The sequence below is a fragment of the Hyperoodon ampullatus genome, assembly GCF_949752795.1.
Source record: "Hyperoodon ampullatus genome assembly, chromosome: 19".
Classification (NCBI taxonomy): Eukaryota; Metazoa; Chordata; class Mammalia; order Artiodactyla; family Ziphiidae; genus Hyperoodon; species Hyperoodon ampullatus.
Genome location: NC_136932.1, coordinates 36,907,860 through 36,929,264, shown reverse-complemented (window position 1 = coordinate 36,929,264; position 21,405 = coordinate 36,907,860). Strand labels below are relative to the sequence as shown.

The 21,405-nt window shown below is 49.6% G+C and overlaps 1 pseudogene across 1 annotated transcript in view; it reads right to left on the bottom strand.

The window, feature by feature from the left end:
- Positions 1–2,358: 2,358 nt before the first annotated feature.
- LOC307067936 (myosin-13-like) overlaps positions 2,359–21,405 on the bottom strand; it is a 38,260-nt pseudogene continuing 19,213 nt past the window's right edge. Inside the window, exons 13-25 of the transcript in view lie at positions 21,223–21,310; positions 17,892–18,009; positions 16,166–16,289; positions 14,946–15,082; positions 12,734–12,985; positions 10,535–10,781; positions 8,369–8,494; positions 7,853–7,978; positions 6,787–6,990; positions 4,613–4,711; positions 4,423–4,518; positions 2,634–2,768; positions 2,359–2,484 (exon numbers count right to left, since the gene is read on the bottom strand). The product of the transcript in view is annotated as a myosin-13-like (transcript). The remainder of the gene's footprint in view (positions 2,485–2,633; positions 2,769–4,422; positions 4,519–4,612; positions 4,712–6,786; positions 6,991–7,852; positions 7,979–8,368; positions 8,495–10,534; positions 10,782–12,733; positions 12,986–14,945; positions 15,083–16,165; positions 16,290–17,891; positions 18,010–21,222; positions 21,311–21,405) is intronic.

Sequence of the window (21,405 nt, the reverse complement as noted above, 5' to 3'; positions counted from 1 at the left end):
GGGATCCTCCCGGACCGGGGCACGAACCCGTGTCCCCTGCATCGGCAGGCGGACTCTAAACCACTGCGCCACCAGGGAAGCCCAGGGGCCACTCTTTATCACAGTGCGCGGGCCTCTCACTGTCGCGGCCTCTCTTGTTCCGGAGCACAGGCTCCAGACACGCAGGCTCAGTAGTTGTGGCTCACGGGCTTAGTTGCTCCGCGGCATGTGGGATCTTCCTGGACCAGGGCCCGAACCCCTGTCCCTGCACTGGCAGGCAGATTCTCAACCACTGCACCACCAGGGAAGCCCAAAGAGATCATTTTCAATGACTCTTTCAGTCCTCAAGTTTAGCCACGATGATGGTGAGTATGGTGATGATAGTGGTGATGATGGTGAGGATGATGATGAGGAGGATGTTGATGATAGCGCTGATGATAAGCATGGTGAAGATCGTGATAGTGATGATGATGGTGATGACGGTGATGGTGACGTCAGACACCTGAGATCACCCGACCTCAGAATCATTTCCTGCCACCACTACTGGTTCCACCCATCCTTAACTTCCAGCCCCACTGTGTCAAAGGCACAGGGTTGGGCTGGTGATGAGATGGAAAGGAGGATCTAGAAGGCCAGAGAGAAGGGACGATCTAAGATGTAAGAGGAGAGTGCATCTCAGTGCCTGGTACATAGTAAGCCAGAAACCCTGCACCCCTTGCCAACACCCCAACTCCCCATCTGTCCCAGGGAAGCTGTGATGTTTATTGGTATCTCTGCCTTACAGAATAAGGAAATTTGAGGCTCAGACCGTTAGTCTTTTTTTTTTTTTTAAATAAATTTATTTATTTATTTATTTTTGGTTGCACTGGGTCTTCATTGCGGTGCATGGGCTTTCTCTAGTTGCGGCGAGCAGGGGCTGCTCTTCGTTGCGGTGCGTTATCTTCTCATTGCAGTGGCTTCTCTTGTTGTGGAACACGGGTTCCAGGCGCATGGGCTTCAGTAGTTGTGGCTCGTGGGCTCTAGAGCACAGGCTCAGTAGCTGTGGCACACGGGCTTAGTTGCTCCGCGGCATGTGGGATCTTCCCGGACCAGGGATTGAACCCGTGTCCCCTGCATTGGCAGGCGGATTCTTAACCACTGCGCCACCAGGGAAGCCCCCAGACCGTTAGTCTTAAGTTGCCCAAGGCCACACAGTTGGTATGTGATAATATTGGGATTCCATCCAGGTTTGCTGGAACCCAAAGTCCATGCCCCTGACCACACGGGTCAGTCTGACCATTGAGGCAACTCAGGTTCAGAGAATGTATGCGGCCAACCCCGGCCACACAGCTGTTGCTACTAAGTGGCCAGGCCGGCGCTCAGATTTAGTCTTGGCTTCTGATCCTGTTCTTGTTTGTCCTGCTGCTTTACTACCCTTCAGGGTACGCAAACCAACATAATCACACTCAGCAAGATCTGGTTGGGATCTGGGAGGGACCCTGAGACTAGCTGCGCCCCTCACCCTTGGCTCAAGCACCAGGGGGAGGATCCATGTGCGTGGAGAGGAGGGACCCGAAGGAGGGGCAGGGCTTGCAGGATAGGCCAGCCCCTAGGCAGTCCTTCCCGAAGCATCTGTCCTCCCAGGAATGCATCCCAGGTTCAGGAGAGCCTACTGCCTCCAAAGATGTTCTGGGAGCTGTGGGTGGTCTGAGAGGAGTGGAGACACGGCCGCTGGGGGGGACGGGATGGAAAAGCAGAGCTGCGTGGTGGAAAGAGCCCTGCTTGGGGGGCCTGGGATCTTGGGGTCTAGTCTCCCACCACCCTGGACAACTACAGTCAGAGTGCTTCGTCTATCTGGGTCCAGTTTCCCTGTCTGTAAATTTAGGGGAACTGAACTGGAAAGACTTATGAGCTCCTAGGCAGAAAAAGGGGTATGATTACCTGAAAGGGTTTTTATTTTTAACTGCCGGGGAGCTGGTGATATATCTCGCTATGGGTTGGATTTCCACCTTTCCTTCTCGGGGCCAGGAGGGTCTGCTTTCACATCCCTTACTTTCTTTATAGTTTATAAATAGACCTGGCAAGAATCTGAAAACCACCCCACGGAGGAGGAATGGACCGTGATGATAAACACGGCAGAGCCAGGGATCCGAGTAGTCAGGAGAATTTATTTCTCACACCTTCTCTCCATTTTCCCGAGGTGTCCCATGGCAACGGGCATTGGGAAGGGCTCATTCTTCCATCTTCTGGGGGAGAAAAAGAATTGTACACAGGAAATGAGTCAAACCAAAGGTGAGGCTGGGCACTGTCTTCAAGTGGGGGCAGCTGGAGATGCTGGAGCCTCAGAAAAATATTCAGGTGTGGCTTTATCTCCCTTCACGCGTTGTAAAAACAAACCAGTCAAGCTCCCAGAGTTGGGGTGAATCCCCCCAAAAGCAGGGGCTTCTTGGGCAGCGCCTCTTGCAACATGGAGGGGCGGGGGTGATAGGGTGGTCTGGCCCCTGGTCCCGCACTGCTCCTGTGAGCCTGGAACCACGGGGTCCAGGCTAAAGCAGTGACTTTTGTGGATGCACGACCAGCAGTGAGGAAGGTGTACTGACAGGCACCCTCCAAACTCTGCTGGGTGCTGCCTGGTCATGGGTCCTAGGACGTCTGGGGAGGAAGTCTGTTCTCACCTGGGCCCCCATGTCCCGGCTCTTGGCCCGCAGCTTGTTGACGTGGGACTCGGCGATGTCCGCCCGTTCCTCGGCCTCCTCCAGCCCGTGCTGGACCCTCCGGCACCTGGACAGCTGCATGTTGGCCTTCTCTTCCTGAACGGAAGGTGGAGGGGGCAGGAGGCTGAGGAAATCCCTCATTCTGGCGCTGAGGCCCCTGGTCCCTGATGGCCTCTGGGGAACTGCGGAACCAGGAGAGCTTGGGCCCCCAATTCCCTGGCGGCAGAGGAGGGAAAGCTGAGCTCTGCAGCGGTGAAGACGATGCCCCTGGCTCCTGTGTGCACTGCCTGGTTACCTTGCGGGTCTGCTGCCCCCCAGGATGCCTGCATGTTCCCCTGCACCCCACCTCTCTGCCATGCCCCCAACCCCGGAGCTCTTGGGAGGAAATCCAAGTGTCCCAAGGCATGTGGAGCTGTCAGAGACCAAAGGTCCAGCCCCCACCCCCAACCCCACCCTGGACCTGCTCCCCGTACTGTCTGCCTGCAGCCCAGGCATTGTATAAGTCTGAGGTCCATCCAAGGGTTTCTGATGAAGGTGGCCTCCCGGGGCCCCTCCAGCCTGGCCAGTCCTGCTGCAACTGTACTGATCCTCCCCCAACTTAACCAGTTCAGATCTGCTTCCCAGAGGTCAGGACAGAAGCACCAGGCTCTTGGGCGGGGAGTAAAAAGGACAGGGGAGAAGCCACATCCTCAGTCATTTATCCAGGCCAGAATCCCGCAGGTTTTGTTCCTCAGGACACTAGTCCTGGGGGAGGCTCTGCCTCCAATACAAAGATGCCAAGGTCCATTACAGGGTAGGAAATGCTACAATCCAGAATGCCTTTTCCACTATGGAGTCCATCCCGTATTACCTGCAAAATCTGAGAAATCCTTGAAGTAAAGCCACCCGTCGTCCAACTTTGCGTAACCCAGAGTTTCCCAAACGATTTCTTTTCTGTAAAATACCTCACAGTCCCCACACCTGCTGCCCCAGCTTCCTGCTATTAACATCCTCCAGGCCTAGTGTCTCCAGAAGATATTTGGGAAATGTTGGTTTCAGCCCAAACTATTTCCTCACTGTTGGTTTCACCTGTTTGCTCAAGGGCGGATCAAAAAGGATGAACTGGGGGCTTCCCTGGTGGTGCAGAGGTTGAGAGTCCGCCTGCCAATGCCCGGGACACGGGTTCGTGCCCCCGTCCGGGAAGATCCCACATGCCGCAGAGCGGCTGGGCCTGTGAGCCATCGCCGCTGAGACTGCGCGTCCCGAGCCTGTGCTCCACAATGGGAGAAGCCACAACAGTGAGAGGCCCGCGTACCGGAAAAAAAAAAAAAAAAAAAGGATGAACTGGAAGGTGGGAGCTAGGGAGGCCAGGGAAGGATGGAGGTGGTAGAAGCCAGGGCCAGGGCTGAGATGGGATCATGTGAATTAAGGCCAGGTGTTCAAGGTTAGCTCACAGGGGCAGGGAATTCTGAGTAAATTGGGGGTGGGTGGAGTCAGCCAGTGTGGGTGGGATTAAAGCCAGGTGGGCTGAGGCAGAGGGAAGGGATGGAGGGGCGGGGCCAGGACTAGTGAGGCAGGAGGCCCAGGGAAGGGGGAGCTGGGGCAGGTGTGCGTAATGCAGACGGGGCAGGGAAAAGGGCGGGCGTCCTGAGCTTGGGTTTATAGCCTGCAAATGAAAACTCAGGCCTCAGCTGCCGCGGGCGCTGTGAAACAGGGACGGACTCCTGCTCAGGGCCGGGGCGCCCCCCCCAACCCAGGACCCCCTACTCACGGCCTCCTCCGCCTGCTTCCTGGAAGCCTTCACTTTGGCCTGCAGCTTGCCCACCAGGTCCTGGAGCCTGAGTATGTTCTTGCCGTCCTCCTCGGCCTGCCAACACAGCGTCGGTGCCAGGGCCCCAGACCCCCTCCCCCGCTGCTTCTGCCGGGTCTGATCCAGGGGATGCAGGAGAGCCGTTGCCTACCTGGTAAGTCATTTCCTTGACCTTCCGTTCGTATTTGTGCGCGCCCTTCAGGGCCTCGGCTACCCTCTTCTGCTCAGCCTCTAGCCCGCTATCTAACTCCTGCACCCAGAAGAGAACACAGAGGTCAGGTTACGCCTCCCAGGCTTTTCTCACCCACTCATGTGCCGGTTGTTTTAGGGTAAACTCAAGATGCTCTACTTATGTTTTGCGCAGATGTCTCCTCGTAGGGCTCAGGAACACATGTGGTTCCCAAGGCCGCCACTAGTCCGTGCCGTGGCTTTGTGCAAATGACAACGAGACGCCGTCTTTGGGCAAGAGCAGCCCCGGGTGCACGCGCCTTGCCTAGTGGACTAGGCTTTGCAAAAAAGTGACGCCTCCTCCGGGGCCATGCAGCTCGGTGAGGGCTTTCTGATCAAGGAAGGTGGCAGGGGTCATGGAGAGAACCTGGGCCAGGTAGACTCAAAGGTGTGTTTCGGCCCCCGGTCCAGCTGATCGATCCAAAGTAAGTCCGTTGTCATCACTGAGTGAGTTTCTGTGTATTTAGAATGGTGATGATAATTCCTGCCCAAACTGCCTTGACTGTGGGGATCAAATGAGACAAAGTCTGTGCAAGTATTTATTGATGATAAAGCACTACACAGGTATTGTTGATTTCATAGCTGTGTCTGCCTTTCCTGAAGTCATGAGGGGGCAGGACAGCCACTGAGAGTGCAGGTCACCACCTGGGGCCCAATTCCTCAATCCAGAGAGAGCACAGTGGTGGAGGTGGCAGCCAGTCACTGGGCATCCCAGTAGCCACAGAGAGGGCGGCCCTGGGCCTTTAGACTCACTGGATCAACCTTGAAATCTACCAGTGGAACAGGCAGCTCTGGGCACTGTTCCAGAGAAGACCCCACCCACCGGCCCCGGGAAGCTGTCTTCCATCAGCTTCCCTGGGAATTCTCTCTAGGCCTCTGCAAGTTTAATGGAACTAAGATAACTGGGCAGCCGGGGGTTGGAGGACAGTCAAGGAGCCTCACCACGACAGAGGGGAGGTTGGCGGAGGGTTCCCTGCCAACCCAGGAATCAAAGTATCAAAGAGGGGGGCATGGGATCTAATTCCTCCGTCCAGGGAGGGGTCCGTGTGAAGGACAAGCCCAAGTTTGTTTTAATAGAAGAGGACTGGGAATAATTTAAAATAAGCATTTAAAGAATTTGGGGAGGAGCTCTGACTTCCCTGGTGTTTACTTTTGTTACTCATGTGTCTACAGCCTTGTAGTTTTTAGCCAAATAATTGTTTCACATTTAAAGTGTACAAGTGCCGGTGACCACATCCCTGGGAGGCTGGCGTGAAGAATGTGTTTGGGTCTTTCCTGCTGGGAGAAGTTGTTTCCTTCTCTTCTCCTCCCCTTCATCCTCTTTCCCTCTTTCATGCCCCTTCTCTGGGGGACAACAGAGACAGTTTAACATCCTCCTCCTCCGAGCCCTTCTCCAAACTGCAAATGGGTAATGCAGCCTGTTTAAAAAAAACAAATAAAACAAACCATCCAGGGTCTAACGGGAAAAGCAAGGGGTATAGGAAACAAAGGGAACCACCAGCAAAGAAACTAAAAACTACAAAATACGCTCCCAGGTAAAGAAAAATCAGGACTGTTCTGCGTGTGGATCGCACTTTGCTGGCGAGTTAGCCTGGGGGAAGCGCCAATCACCCTGCATTTAGGGTGGAGTGAGAAAGGCAGCAGAATTGCAAGTTGTGTTTCGGCATTAGGAAATCTGGGAAGGGAATGAGATCCCGGAATGGGAGGGCAAGGGAGACTGCATCTCTTATGTAGGATGGGCTATTGTTTATCAAAGTGGAGCTTGGTCCAAAATGTAAATTACACCAAAATGTGTAATCTTACCATTGTAAAGTATGTTTCCCCCTCCATTTATGTAGATCTGAATCTGTATAAAAACAGAATGTGAACATTTGAAATGTCATTACGTTGTAGGTATCGAGGGATACGCATTCGAAAGTGGGTTTGTGTGTGTCTTGGGGCGTAGGGACTGGAGAGGGAGAAGTAGGGGGGACATGTGGCTCACAGGGAGTTTCACAAGTGGTCCTCAAACTGAACCAGAGTCGACTCAGTGCCCAAATCCCCGCCACCTAAGTTTCTGGACTGTGGTTCTGCCAGAGGCAGCTGACCTGGTGTCACTCTGGGAGGGAGAGTCCTCTCCCGCCACCCTACCCGCGCCTCCAGCTTCTGGATCTGCTTCTTCCCGCCCTTCAGGGCCAGCTGCTCAGCCTCGTCCAGGCGGTGCTGCAGGTCCTTCACCGTCTGCTCCAGGTTCTTCTTCATCCGCTCCAGGTGGGCGCTGGTGTCCTGCTCCTTCTTCAGCTCCTTGGCCATCATGGCCGCCTGGTTAAGTTCACAGGAGGCATCAGTGGGCCACCCAGCCCTCCTATGCGGGCACACGGAGGATGCTGTGAGGCTGGTACTAGGCATGCTGATGCTTTCCTCCTTCCCGCAGCCACCACTGATTCTGCATGGCTCCCCTCCCACTTGGCCTTTGCCGAGGCTCCATCTCCTTCCGTCTCTCCAGGAAGCCACCACTGACTGAATGCAGGGGTGAGGAGAGGAAACCTACTTGCAGGTCCTGGCTGAAGCCCCTTTCTTTTTTTTTTTTTTTTTGTAATTAACTCTTTTTTTTAAAATTTTATTTATTTATTTTTGCTGTGTTGCGTCTTCGTTTCTGTGCGAGGGCTTTCTCTAGTTGTGGCAAGCAGGGGCCACTCTTTTTTTTTTTTTTTTTTTTTTTTTTGCGGTACGCGGGCCTCTTACTGTTGTGGCCTCTCCCGTTGCGGAGCACAAGCTCCGAACGCGCAGGCTCAGCGGCCATGGCTCACGGGCCCAGCCGCTCCGCAGCATGTGGGATCTTCCCAGACCGGGGCACGAACCCATGTCCCCTGCATCGGCAGGCGGACTCTCAACCACTGTGCCACCAGGGAAGCCCAGGGGCCACTCTTCATCGCGGTGCGTGGGCCTCTCACTATAGCGGCCTCTCTTGTTGCGGAGCACAGGCTCCAGACGCTCAGGCTCAGTAGTTGTGGCTCATGGGCCTAACTGCTCCGTGGCATGTGGGATCCTCCCAGACCAGGGCTGGAACCCGTGTCCCCTGCATTGGCAGGCAGATTCTCAACCACTGCGCCACCAGGGAAGCCCCTAGAAGCCCCTTTCTTATCTCCAGACAGCATCTCTGATAAGAAAGAATGGAGCTCACATCCGTGATGGCCTTCTTGGCCTTTTCCTCTGCATTTTTGGACTCCTGGGTAGAGTTCTCCACCTCTGCCTGGCATTGGGCTATGTCAGCTTCCAGTTTTTTCTTGCTATTTATCAGGCACATGTTCTACAAGAAAAATTAGATAAGAGGTTCGGGCTACATTTGGACACTGACAACGATTGGAAAGGAGAGGGTTGGGTGGGGAAAGAAGTCAATCTTGAGAATGTTCCATTTCTTATTTTTCACACAGGTGAAAAAAAATAAAAAAGACTTTCATTTTTGATAGGACAGATATCCCAAAACAGGCCCAGGAATTGTACATAAAAGAACTGAGTAAATGATAAATGTGGACATTCAAATATTTGAGGAAGGATAGATTATTTAGTTAAAGGTGCTAGAACAAGGAAATTGTTGACATAACTGTGAAATGAAAAATAATTCTCATGGTCAAAACATTGTACATAGAGTTCTTAGGATGATGACAAACGAGAAAACATCTGCAATGTGCACACTGACTTTGTCTTTTTCAACCTGAAGATCATCCAATGTTTGCTGATGGGCTTCCTGCAGAGATTTCTTCTCTTTGGTCAGTTTGGAAATGTTTTCTTCAAGCGCTGTCATTATTTCTGAAAGATTCTTTACCTAAGAGAATATCAACACCAATTGAAAGTTCAAACAATTAAACCAGAAGCTTCTGGCAAAGGCTATTGATTCTTTTTTTTCCTTTTCTTTGACTTTTTTGTTTTTTGGCTACTGCTTCTTTGCCTCCCCAGCAGGTGCTCACTGTGTTGGCTGCACCATCCTGAAATTGGCAGCCTCTGGGTTTTTTCAATCCTCACTGGCCTATCACAGAGCCTCAAACCCTCCCCATAAGGCGGATTCCTTTAAAGAGGGTGTTATAAGGTACAAGGAAGGACACTGATAAATGCAAATATGCCGCCTCTGGAAGGAACACAACAGTCTGTATTCATCGCAGTACATCCATGGGGATTTGTTTATTAGCTGACCCGGGGTTTAGAATGAGGCAGGAAGGGGAAGGACAGGCATGAGGTGCTGTGCAGGAAAATCCAGAACAGGAGTCCTGTGTGTCAGGAAGCAGGACAACGGCACCAACCGCAGAGACTTTAAGGCGTTAAATTGAACTATTTTCCATGTATGACACTCTGCCAGATCAGAGGTTGGTAATTTCTGACCTATGGGCCGAATCTGGCCACATAATAGTTTACAACTTTTGAATAAAAGTTGAAAAAACATGAGATTTCACATAAAATCTGGGATGTCTGGTTTCTCAAGGAAAATTGGAAGCTCTGGCAGTGCTGGAGTCACATTGCCACCGGGCACCATCTGGCTGGCGCTGGGCCCTGGCTGCCACCTGGGGGCAGTCCCCACCCCTCCCTATCACCTCCCTGTCAACACCCTGTTGTCTGTCCCACACTGGCGCGGGTCATCTCACACCTGGCCAAGCTCATCCTTGCCTCTGTCTCACTGGCAACCATTATGATGTGAATCGTGGATTGTGTTTTTCATTTATTTTTGTGAAGTTTATGTTATTTTGTGTGCGTGTGATTTTAGTCTACATAAATGGTACCATGCTGTATATTTCTTTTTCTTCCTTTGTTTTTACATCCATCTTGTTGCCCTGATGGCTGTGTAGTATACCCTGCCATGTGTCCTCTGCCCCGCACCTCTCCATCCCTCCAGGGCGGACCCCAATCTTGCCTCCAGCACCCCCCACCACAAGCCACACTGCCATGAACATCCTCATACATGTCCCCTCGTGGACCTGGCAGAAGAATTCCCTGGTCTGTATACCCAGGAGCAGAATCACTGGGTTGAAGGATGTGTGGATTCGTTTTTTTAATTAAATTTATTTAGTTATTTATTTTTGGCTGCGTCGGGTCTTCATTGCTGTGCACGGGCTTTCTCTAGTTGTGGCTTGCAGGGGCTACTCTTTGTTGTGGTGCACGGGCTTCTCATTGCGGTGGCTTCTCTTTGTTGCAGAGCACGGACTCCAGGCGCAGGGGTACAGTAGTTGTGGCATGCGGGCTCAGTAGTTGTGGCACGTGGGCTTCAGTAGTTGTGGCTTGCGGGCTGTAGAGCGCAGGCTCAGTAGTTGTGGCGCACGGGCTTAGTTGCTCCGCGGCCTGTGGGATCTTCCCAGACCAGGGCTCGAACCTGTGTCCCCTGCATGGGCAGGTGGATTCGTAACCACTGCACCACCAGGGAAGTCTGGATGTGTGGATTCTTAATTCGACTAAGAATTTCCAGACGGCGTTCCCGAAGGCTGCATCAGTCTACACTCTGCCAGTAATGCACGAGGGTCCCTGTGCCTCTAACCTCCCTGCCAATCCCTGGTGTGGTCCAGCTTTCTGCCTTCTTCACCACCTGCTTCCCTTATCATCTGCCTGGCCCTGTAGGCACATTTGTCGGCTCCCCCTGTGCCACATGCTTCTCCTGAAGCATCTCTTGGCTTGTGGAGGAAGGGTTAGGGCTAGAAGTTTGTGGTGCAACCAGGCAGGCAGCCGGAGTGGGGAAGAGCCCATGGGGTCGAGAACAGGGCAGAGGCGGACTCGTTGGGATGTAACCGCCCGTCCACTGGCTCCCCTCTCACTTCTGGACAATGTTGGGTGAATGGGCTCCTTCCCCGCCTGTCTGGTCCTAGCGGGGGCTGGGCGTGCTCACCTTGTTCTCCGTGGCGTGCTTCTCCTTCTCCACCTCAGTCAGGGTCAGCTCCAGGTCGTCAGTGTCTCTTTTGAGGGAGGAGCATTTATCTTCCAGGTTCCTCTTCTTGGCAACCAGTTCAGAATTCATCCCCACCCCCTCTTCCAGCCTCTCATTTAGCTCCTTCACTTTGGCCTCCAGCTGAATCTTGCTTTTGACAAGACCCTCGCACCGTTCCTCGGCATCCATCAGGCTTTCTGTTTCCTGACTGAAAGAACCAGATCGTTATGTCTTTTAAAAATTGAATTTATTGACGAATAGTTGATTTACAGTGTCATGTTAGTGTCTGTTCTATGGCAAAGTGATTCAGTTATACATGTATATTCTTTTTCATATTCTTTTCCATTATGGTTTATATTGAATATATTGAACTATATTGAATATAGTTCCCTGTGCTATACAGTAGGGCCTGTTGTTTACAGATTGTTATTTTTTGATCAGCCTCTTGACCAACCCCAGAAGGGAAGGGCTTTGCCCTCCAAAAGGCCATTATCTGGACCTAAGTCAAGGAATGAGTCATGGCCACACACACACTTGCACATATATATCATCCAAGTCCTTTTTTTATTAACCACTAAGGCTGTCATCTACTTAATAGAAAATCACCTAAGCTAATCTCAAGCAAAGGCGTTCATGGCATTCATAAAGCCTCTGCAAATTTACCACATTTGGACCCCCAGCCATTTTACTCTTCCTTCTACCAGGAGTTGAAAAACAACTCATCTACTCTGTGCTTTCACAAGCTGACTAATAGTTCCCAAACATGACTACCTTTTTAGACTCTCAGCAGAAAAGTGCACCCTGTGTCTCCTCAGCCCTGCCTCCTCAAGCCACAGAACTGAAAATTCCAAATAGACAAAAATAAGTGATTTTGTCATCACTTAATACATACATGTCCCAGAAGACTCTGTAATGAGTCTCTTGGAGTGGCCAGGATTAGCTGATTATGCTCTTAAACGTAATGGGACTGTGTCTTCTCCTACCAGAGTATTGTAAGAACAGGACACACATTTCGAGGTAAAGGATGAAAAGAGTCTGGCGAGAATAGCCTCTGTGTTTGTTGAACGTGTGCTGTGTGCTGGCATTGTACAAGCATGAACTCACCTGATCTTCCCAACAACGCTGCAAGGTGGCTACTATTGCTGTGCCCATTTTATAGAAAACTGAGGCACAAAAAGGATGTCACCTGCCGAAGGTCACACAGCTCCCAAGTAGGGGATCTGGGATGTAAACCCAGAGATCTGATTCCAAAACTTTTTCCTGCCTGCTGTGCTTGGGAAAGGGTTCCTAACAGCCGCACGTACTGACTGGGAAAGTGAAAAGGGGAACAGTAAAAGGCAAGCAGTAAAATGTTGGGGGGTTTATTAAAGAGGGCAAACGATAAATGTCTTAACTCTGTGAAAAGAGACCATTATGCTGCCAGTGTTACCTACTGGTTGTAGGTTTCATTTTCCCTATTTCTTTGATAAAAAATGCGTATCTTTAAAGCATTTTTATTTTATTTTATATTTGTTGTAAAGGAAATGAACAGTAATTTATGAGTTATGTATATATAAAGCATTTTAGAGTATAATTATTTTCTTGAAAATCATATATAGAAAATTACTCTTTCTACATTGAATTGAATGACTTAATTTAAAAATTTTCTTTCTTTCTTTCTTTTTTCTTTCTTTCTTTGTTTCTTTTTGTTTCTTTGTTTCTTTGTTTCTTTGTTTCGTTCTTTCCTTTCTTTCCTTTCTTTGCTGTGTGGCTTGCGGGATCTCAGTTCCCCGACCAGCGATTGAACCCAGGCTACGGCAGTGAAAGCCTGGAATCCTAACCACTAGGAAACCAGGGAACTTCCAGTGATTTCTTTTTATTTACAGTTTTTAAAAAGACCTGGTGCATTCTTGACAGCTTTTTATGCTGATGACAGACACATCCCCCTCATGCTCACAGCAAAATACATCTTGCTCCGCTATGGAAGCAAGGGAGAAATCAGAGTGAGCAGAAGTCACTTTGCAGATGTGTTTTCCGCAGTATTCTGAGTCCACTAAGCCGGGCTGGCCTCCTTCCCTGGCAGGGTAGTCATGCAATACTCTGTAGGCCCACTGAGTGACACCACTGTCTCTTGAATAGACACTGGTGGGGCCTCCTGGTCTCAGGGAGATACTTCCAGACGGGACGTGCAGCTGGAGGTCATTATTTTCCTGCCGCAGGGACACCATTTTCTCCTCCAGTTCCTTCCAATGAGCCTCAGATGTGACCAGTTCTTCCTTGGCCCTCTCAAACTCTTCCTTCACAGTGGCCATCTCCTTCTCAACCTCTGCCCTCTTCAGCAGGGGCTTGATCTTGAAGAACAGGTTCATCCAGGGCCAGTGCTTGACTTTCATAAAAGATCGGATATTGTACTGGATGCAGAAGATGGAGTCCCTGTGCATCATTAGGACTGGGATTAATGGACCATAGCAAGACCCAGTCTCCACTCCCCTGCCCCCCGGGCTCCATGACCTTCACCCTTCCCGGCCAGGTGGGAAGGAGGTACAGCCAAGCTGTGCAGATCCTATGGACTCCAGAGTCCCTTCTGCAAATGAAGAGCAGAGGAAACAGCACATGCAAATTTGGGAGGTGAGCAAGGGTCCAGGGCCACTGAGGGTCTCCCATCCACCTGGCTTCCACCCCCACTACCCTACTGAAAATGCTCAGCCTAAGGTTGTCAGTGGCCTCTAATTACAATGTGATGAGCTTCTTTCATTCCTGTGTAATTGGGTCTTTCTCCCACATTTGAGTTGTTAACTCTCACCTTTTTTTTTTAATGAATTTTTATTGGAGTATAGTTGATTTACAATGTTGTGTTAGTTGCTGCTGTATAACAAAGTGAATCAGTTATACATATACATATATCCACTCTTTTTTAGATTCTTTTCCCATATAGGTCATTACAGAGTACTGAGTAGAGTTCCCCATGCTATACAGTAGGTTCTTATTAGTTATCTATTTTATAATATATAGTAGTGTGTATATGTCAATCCCAATCCTTCTGCCCTTGATTCCCTGATAAGACAGTTTTCCTGTTTCACTATGTTTTGCCATATGGGCTCCTGCTTCCTGCTGAAGTGTTGGTGTCCACCTAGGACCTGTCTCCAGCCCACTGGTCACCTCCCAGACTCTTGCCTTTCTAGGACTGATCTTTTTTCCAAACTTAGACTGTAGCCTACGTCCCAGTGACACCGACAGTGTTTCCTAATCTTCCTCCTCCACAGCTTCATATCAAACGCACGTGAACCTGAAAACTTGCTTTTCTTTCCATTAAACTGGTCCCTTCTCTGAGATTTTTTTCGTTTCCATGCTGGCTTCCTTTCCCTTCACCGGGACAGATGCCTGGGAGGTATTCTTGACTAATCTGTAATGGTGGCGCGTTATGGCAACGACAGCGGTAGAGCTTTGTGGGATATCGGAGAATCGGGAGAAGGTGCTTCCATCAATTTCCCCTCTTCCTGACATTCCCACACAGGACCAGCCATCAGAGCTGCTGTTCCTCCTGTTGAATTACTGAAGGAATAAGGCCCTTCAGGCTTTCTTCAGTGCCTCCCCTCCTGTCCCCCATGATCTGTTTCCTAATTCAGGTCCTTGTCATCTTTTATTTGGACTTCTGCTACAGCCTGGTCTTGGCCCCTCTTGTGCCCTCAGGCCTGCTCTTCTTGTAGCTGCCAGAGCAACCTCTGTGTGTGTGTGTGTGTGTGTGTGTGTGTGTGTGTGTGTGTGTGTGTGTGTTTGGCCACGCCGTGCAGCACATGGGATCTTAGTTCCCCGACCAGGGATCGAACCCATGGTCCCTGCAGTGGAAGTGCGGAGTCTTAACCACTGGACCACCAGGGAAGTCCTCCAGAGTGACCGCTCTGAGCTATAAACCTGATCCTCTCACTCGTCTCCTCCATGGCTCCCCATCAACTAGAAGATTTAACCTGGGCTCTTTAATGTGGCATGTGGGGACCTCCACTCCTCGCCCCAGTCACGTGACCTGCTTGTCGGTCTCCTTCCCCCCAGGCCACCATTTCTCAGGCCATGCAAAGCCTCCTTCAGAAAGTTCTTTCTTGCTGACCCCTTCATGCCAACCCCAACGAGTCCCCCCCGCCCCGAATATAACTGACATTGCGCTTGTCATAGGCGTTAAAACTAGCCACGCACGTGTCTGCTTCCTGCTCCTCCACGGGTTCCTGGAGGCCAGGGCTCATTTCTGCATCCCCAGGGCCAAGCAGAGGCCCCAGCACAGAACTGCAGCTCAGTAAATGTGGGTTAAAGGGGTGACCGAGTAAATTAATATCCCCAGACAAGAGCAGGAAGCCATAGTCAGCTCCAAGGAAGAGGGTGGGGAGGTGAGGGTCTGCGTCACCTCCTCTCCATCATCTTCTTGAACTCCACCCGCATCAGGTACCTCTGGCACAAGGCCTGCGTGCGTGCCATCGGGGTCACCAGCTTCTCGTCCCTCATTTCCTCCAAGAGTCCCAGGAGCCCAGCTTTGAAAAACACCTGTGTTAGAGGAGAGACGAGCCCTGCTTCATCCTCAGCAGGGGCCCTCGAGGGAGGCTGTCTCTGCCCAACCCCAGCCCGTGGCCTTCAGAGCCCTGGGTTGGCACCAGCAGCCATCTGGCACTCAGGACTTGGTTTTCAGAGGCTCTGGTCTCCACAGGAGCCCCTCTTGGGTCCTGTTCCAAGTATGTTCCAGGCCCCCCCAGCCCATGTAGACTGATTCTGATGGAGTTCACGTGCAGGAAGCAAGGATGAGGTGGGAAAGTAACTACAGGTGCAGCTGGGCCCAGATGGGGAGAGACTCACAGACACCTCTGCCACCCTGTCCTCCTCTGTCTCTGCCCATCTGAGGAGGCTGGTCCCACTCTTGGGGCCCTTCCCCGCACTGCCCACACCTGCAGGGCTTCCTCTGCCCCTGTGGTGTTTCAAGGAAACAGGGCACCCTTGGGGGCAGCAGGATCTTTCCTGAGGCGATGATGTTCCCCGCCCCCAGCCTGGCCCTCTTCTGGACATACAGCTTTGGAGTCAGGCCAGGATTTGCAGCTGGCCTTTGTCACCCACTATCCACGTGACCTTGAGCAAGTTTCTTGTCCTCTGGGGGCCTCCCAGTAACCCCATGAAGTAAGTACCACCCTTATCACTATCAGGTTATTGGGTGGATTCGGTGAAATGTGTATAGAAGGCATGTGACAGGCCTCAACGCACATGTGCTCAAAAATGGCAATCATGTTTATTGGTTATAATTCTTCTCAAGTCCTCTCTGTCCCTGGAACTCTTCCCTACACTTTCTGATCTCTTGGGCTCCTTCTCCCCTTTAGGAGCGCTCTTTCTCTGCTCCCCATCGCTTTCTTCTGTTGCTGGTAGGGCTCTGGCTTCCAATTAAGCCTCTAGACCCTTAAAACCAGCACAGACACAGAGCTTCCTATACCTGGACACAGAGTTCCATTGGCCGGGGCTACTGGGCAAGAGATGGTCAGGCTGACCGAAATGGGAAAGAGACCCATTTCCTCCCATCAGCTCACGAGCGGCCCAGGGCTGGGGGTTACCCGGGTTGGGGGTTGTCCCAGCCCCACCTGTGCTCACCTTGGTGTAGCCGAACCTGTACTGCTCTTGGTCCACACTGATGGAGTTCAGAAGCTTCTCGGAAGCGTTTTTGCTATCAATGAACTGCCCTTCTGGGATGGCGCTGCCATTGAGGATCCAGTGCCTGATGAGGGAGGGTGGGGGTCAGTTCAGTTTTGGGGCCTGGGTGTGAGCGGTCTGGAGGAGGGCCTCTGGCCGCATAGCCCTGGGCAGAGCCAGGAGGGTCCTCAGCCCTGCGGTTCCCTGAGGTGCTGCCTTTTCCTGCTTCTCCCTGCTCCCGCCCAGGGGCCTCAGAGCCCTGAGGGGGCCCAGCCCAGTCACTCTGCGGTGACCCAGGCCGGAGAGGCCGCAGCCTCCCCTGTTGCACGGGTAAGCCTGGGGCGGGAGGAGGTGGCATCCCTTGGACCCGGGATGGAGCCTGGGAGGCAGCTGAGGGGAAAGGCTGTGCCAGCAGCTGGCCCAGCACACGGGAGCCAAGGAGATGCCTGACCCTCACTGGCTCCCTGCACTGGGCGGCTAGGTCAGGACTGGCATCTACCTAGATCCCCCCACTGGCTTGGCAGTGCTGGCGACGGTAGAGGTTTCAGCTGAGGGACAACACTTCCCAGATGGATTCATCTCCTGAGAAAGGCTCCACACGTGAGACCAGGGCTTCTAGAACCTTCTCCTGCTTTAGCCTTAGGAGGAAATGGAATATTATACAGCGACTAGTCTGGCAGAGCGGAATCTAGGGGTTGATTTTAGGCAAGCGGGCTGTGGCAGGAGGGAGAGAAACAGAATGGAAGGAAGGCCTGCTGGGTGCATGGCTGGAATGGTGCTTTCAGAGGAAATGGTTCTTACCTGACTTAAAAGAGCCTTGAAATCAGCTGTGACCTGCAGGTTAACAGTCATTCTAGAGGGTCCTCTTCCCGCCACTCCCCTGGACCAGGCCTGGACCTATGGGCCCAGATGGCAGCTGGGAAGAGAGCCCTGGTCTAGAGCAAGGGGTCTCAGCTGGGGGCAATTTGGCCCCCAGGGGACACTGGGCAATGTCTGGAGGTTGTGGAGGTATGGTTGCTACGGGCAACTGCGGGCAGAAGCCAGGGATGCTGCTAAAATGGTTGAATACACGGGACAGCCCCCATAGTAAAGGATCGTTTAACCCCAAATGTCCATAGTGTAGGGGCTGAGAAGCCCTGGTCTGGAGTCACAGTCAGGCGAGAGTGGTCTGGGAGCTGACCTTGGAATCACTTGGGGCTGGCCTAGCCCTCTGCATAGGGTCATCTCCCCAGCGAAAGAATCCCAGCTTAGGGTCGGGAGTGGGCAGGGATAGTTAGGGGGTTTGGGATTGACACGTACACACTGCTATATATAAAACAGATAACCAACAAGGACCTACTGTATAGCACAGGGAACTCTGCTCAATATTATGAAACAACCTAAATGGGAAAAGAATTTGAAAAAGAACAGATACATGTATAACTGAATCACTTTTCTGTACACCTGAAACTAACACAACATTGTTAATCACCCATGCTCCAATATGAAATAAAAAGTTAAAAAAATATAACCGAAAAAATGAAGAAATAAAAGATCTCACTAAGGTTATTAAAAAAAAAAAAAGTCAAGAATCCCAGGGAAACCCTGGGAGGCTTGTGAGCTCACCAAACACCCAGCTCCAGGAGTGCCTTTGGAGAATGCAAGAGGTACCCTCAAAAGGAGAGAGCTTCAAAGACAGGTGACCTACTGCTGTTTGAAGTCAACATAGAGGATCCGGCTGGGGAACCCTTTCCTGCAAATCAGCATGCCCTCCAGGACCCCGTTACAGCACAGCTGGTGCAGGACCAAGTGGTGGTCCATCATGCCTGGGGAGAGAATGGCCCGGGGCGTGTTTGGCTTTTCCTTGTTTCCTTTGGTTAGCTGGGCACGATGAGACACCCCAACATGCCCAGACTTGAGTGGGAAGGTTTGAGGCCAGTTCCTTTCCAGAGGGATGGGGATGGAGGCTGGACCCTGCCTACAATCTCACAGTAGAAATAGTCTCAATGCCTTGGGGAGACTCTAGCACCCCGTAACCATGGGACTAAAAACCAAAATATTAATCTTTGCCCTGTTCATGGCCCTTGACTGTGATGAAGATGGAATGGTTGTCTCCATCTAGAAATGCGTCTCATAATTATTATTATTATTCTTGTGATTATAATAGTCATATTATTACTATAATTGACAGCCAACATTTACTGAGTGTTCACAATGTGTTTGGCCCTATTTTCTTTCGTTTTGTTTTATTTCATTTTATTTTATTAGTCCCTTGGTGGCCTAATAAATAATCAGTTGTAAGAGTTTCATGGGAATACACAAAGAAGTCTTCTCTATCATGAGAGTATTGTGTTTGAGATCTATTGATCAGACTGACCATATAATTTATTATATTGCATGCACTCTTACATATTTTGTCTACCTCATTAATCATGAACTGACAGAGTTTATTTAAATTCACCTACAACTATTGTTGTAGTGCTATCTACCAGCATTTAAAAAACATTGAGGTGTAATTGGCATAGAACATTTTACTAGTTTCAGGTGTACAACATATTGATTCAATATTTGTATATATTGTGAGATGATCACCACGATAAGTCTGGTTAACCTCCGTCAACATACATAGTTACAATTTTTTTGTTCTTGTGATGGGACCTGTTTCAGATGCTTTACGTGTACTGGCTTATTTAATTCTCACAACAGCCCTCTAAGGCGGGTTAAATGAGTTAATATTTACAAAATGCGTCAACACTTTATAAGCGCTCACTCAATAAATAAATGAATTAATAACTAAGTGAATGCATAAAGAAAATGCCGTTTTAATCCTCCTTTTATAGACCAGAAAGCTAAAGGACTCAGCTTGGTCCCTTGGGCAGTAATAGGTGGAGCTGGGATCTTTTCCTTGATCATCTAATTCCTCTGCTGTCCTGTAACATTGCTGAAGCAGGACCTTGATGCCAGAAGCCCAGCCTTTGGGATTCAACAGCTTGGCTGGTCAGAGAGCTGCCTCGTAGCCACAGTCTGTGTGATGGTTTGTTCTTTCCTTTGTGGCAAATGGCCCTGAAACTCAGCCATATTTGTGAATCCAGGATTGTTGATGGTTAAAGGTCTACTGTACCACATGGTGTTCTATGTCTATATATCTGGTCTCAGACTCTTAGTTTTCTCATTTATAAAATGGAGATGATTATGCTTATCTTGCAGTGAGCTGCTGTAAACAGTAGAGATAACATCATAATGGGACTGCATTAGGCTCAGAAAACCGTTGTTATTGATGCTGTTTTTATTTATTTTTTTTTATTAGTTTCTGCTTTATAACAAAGTGAATCAGTCATACATATACATCTGTTCCCACATCCCTTCCCTCATGCATCTCCCTCCCTCCCACCCTCCCCATCCCACCCCTCCAGGCGGTCACAAAGCACCGAGCTGATCTCCCTGTGCTCTGCGGCTGCTTCCCACTATCTATCTACCTTACGTTTGGTAGTGTATATATGTCCATGCCTCTCTTTCCCTTTGTCACAGCTTACCCTTCCCCTTCCCCATATCCTCAAGTCCATTCTCAAGTAGGTCTGTGTCTTTATTCCCGTTTTACCCCTAGGTTCTTCATGACATTTTTTTTTTTTTTTAAATTCCATATATATGTGTTAGCATACGGTATTTGTCTTTCTCTTTCTGACTTACTTCACTCTGTATGACAGACTCTAGGTCTATCCACCTCATTACAAATAGCTCAGTTTCGTTTCTTTTTATGGCTGAGTAATATTCCATTGTATATATGTGCCACATCTTCTTTATCCATTCATCCGATGATGGACACTTAGGTTGTTTCCAGCTCCGGGCTATTGTGAATAGAGCTGCAATGAACATTTTGGTACATGTCTCTTTTTGAATTATGGTTTTCTCAGGGTATATGCCTAGTAGTGGGATTGCTGGGTCATATGGTAGTTCTATTTGTAGTTTTTTAAGGAACCTCCATACTGTTCTCCATAGTGGCTGTACCAATTCACATTCCCACCAGCAGTGCAAGAGTGTTCCCTTTTCTCCACACCCTCTCCAGCATTTATTGTTTCTAGATTTCTTGATGATGGCCATTCTGACTGGTGTGAGATGATATCTCATTGTAGTTTTGATTTGCATTTCTCTAATGATTAATGATGTTGAGCATTCTTTCATGTGTTTGTTGGCAGTCTGTATATCTTCTTTGGAGAAATGCCTATTTAAGTCTTCTGCCCATTTTTGGATTGGGTTGTTTGTTTTTTTGCTATTGAGCTGCATGAGCTGTTTATAAATTTTGGAGATTAATCCTTTGTCAGTTGCTTCATTTGCAAATATTTTCTCCCATTCTGAGGGTTGTCTTTTGGTCTTGTTTATGGTTTCCTTTGCTGTGCAAAAGCTTTGAAGTTTCATTAGGTCCCATTTGTTTATCTTTGTTTTTAGTTCCATTTCTCTAGGAGGTGGGTCCAAAAGGATCTTGCTGTGATTTATGTCATAGAGTGTTCTACCTATGTTTTCCTGATGCTGTTTTTATTATGGAACACCTAAGCTGATTATTTGCCAAATATAGTGGCTCTTCACTTTGGGGGGAAAGGTTTTTAAGAATCTTATGAAAGGTATGGATTTAATGTACCTATATATGTAGATAATATTTTGGATATAATTTCATAGTAGGGTTGCCAGATAAAATATGCCCAGGATGCCCAGTTGAATTTGAATTTCAGAGAAACAGTAAATACTTTTTTTTTTTTTTTAGTATAAGTACATCCCAAATATTGCATGGGTCATATTTATACTAAGAAATTTTTCATTGTCTCACCTGAAATTCTAATTTAATGGGGCGTCTTGTGGTTTTAATTTGCTAAATCTGGCAGCCCTATTTCATAGACTGAGAAGTGATAAAGGCTATCATGATCCTGTCCTCAGGGAAACACACATGCACGTGCACACAGACACATGTACATACTCACGTGTGCACCCATACCCACACAATTTTGCATACATTTCAGGGAGTCCTGTTCTGATGGATTCTTACTCACCAGGAGTCTTTGTCTCATTGGGAATCAGACATCGCACAAAGTGAGGATGAGTGCTTCTTAAATTGGCCATCAATTAGTTTAAATTTTCCTGGGACACAAACCAGAAGAAGCACATTTACCTCAGCAAACGCCGTTGCACTGGGCAGAAATACAACCGAATGTGGAAGTTGCCAAAAAACAAAC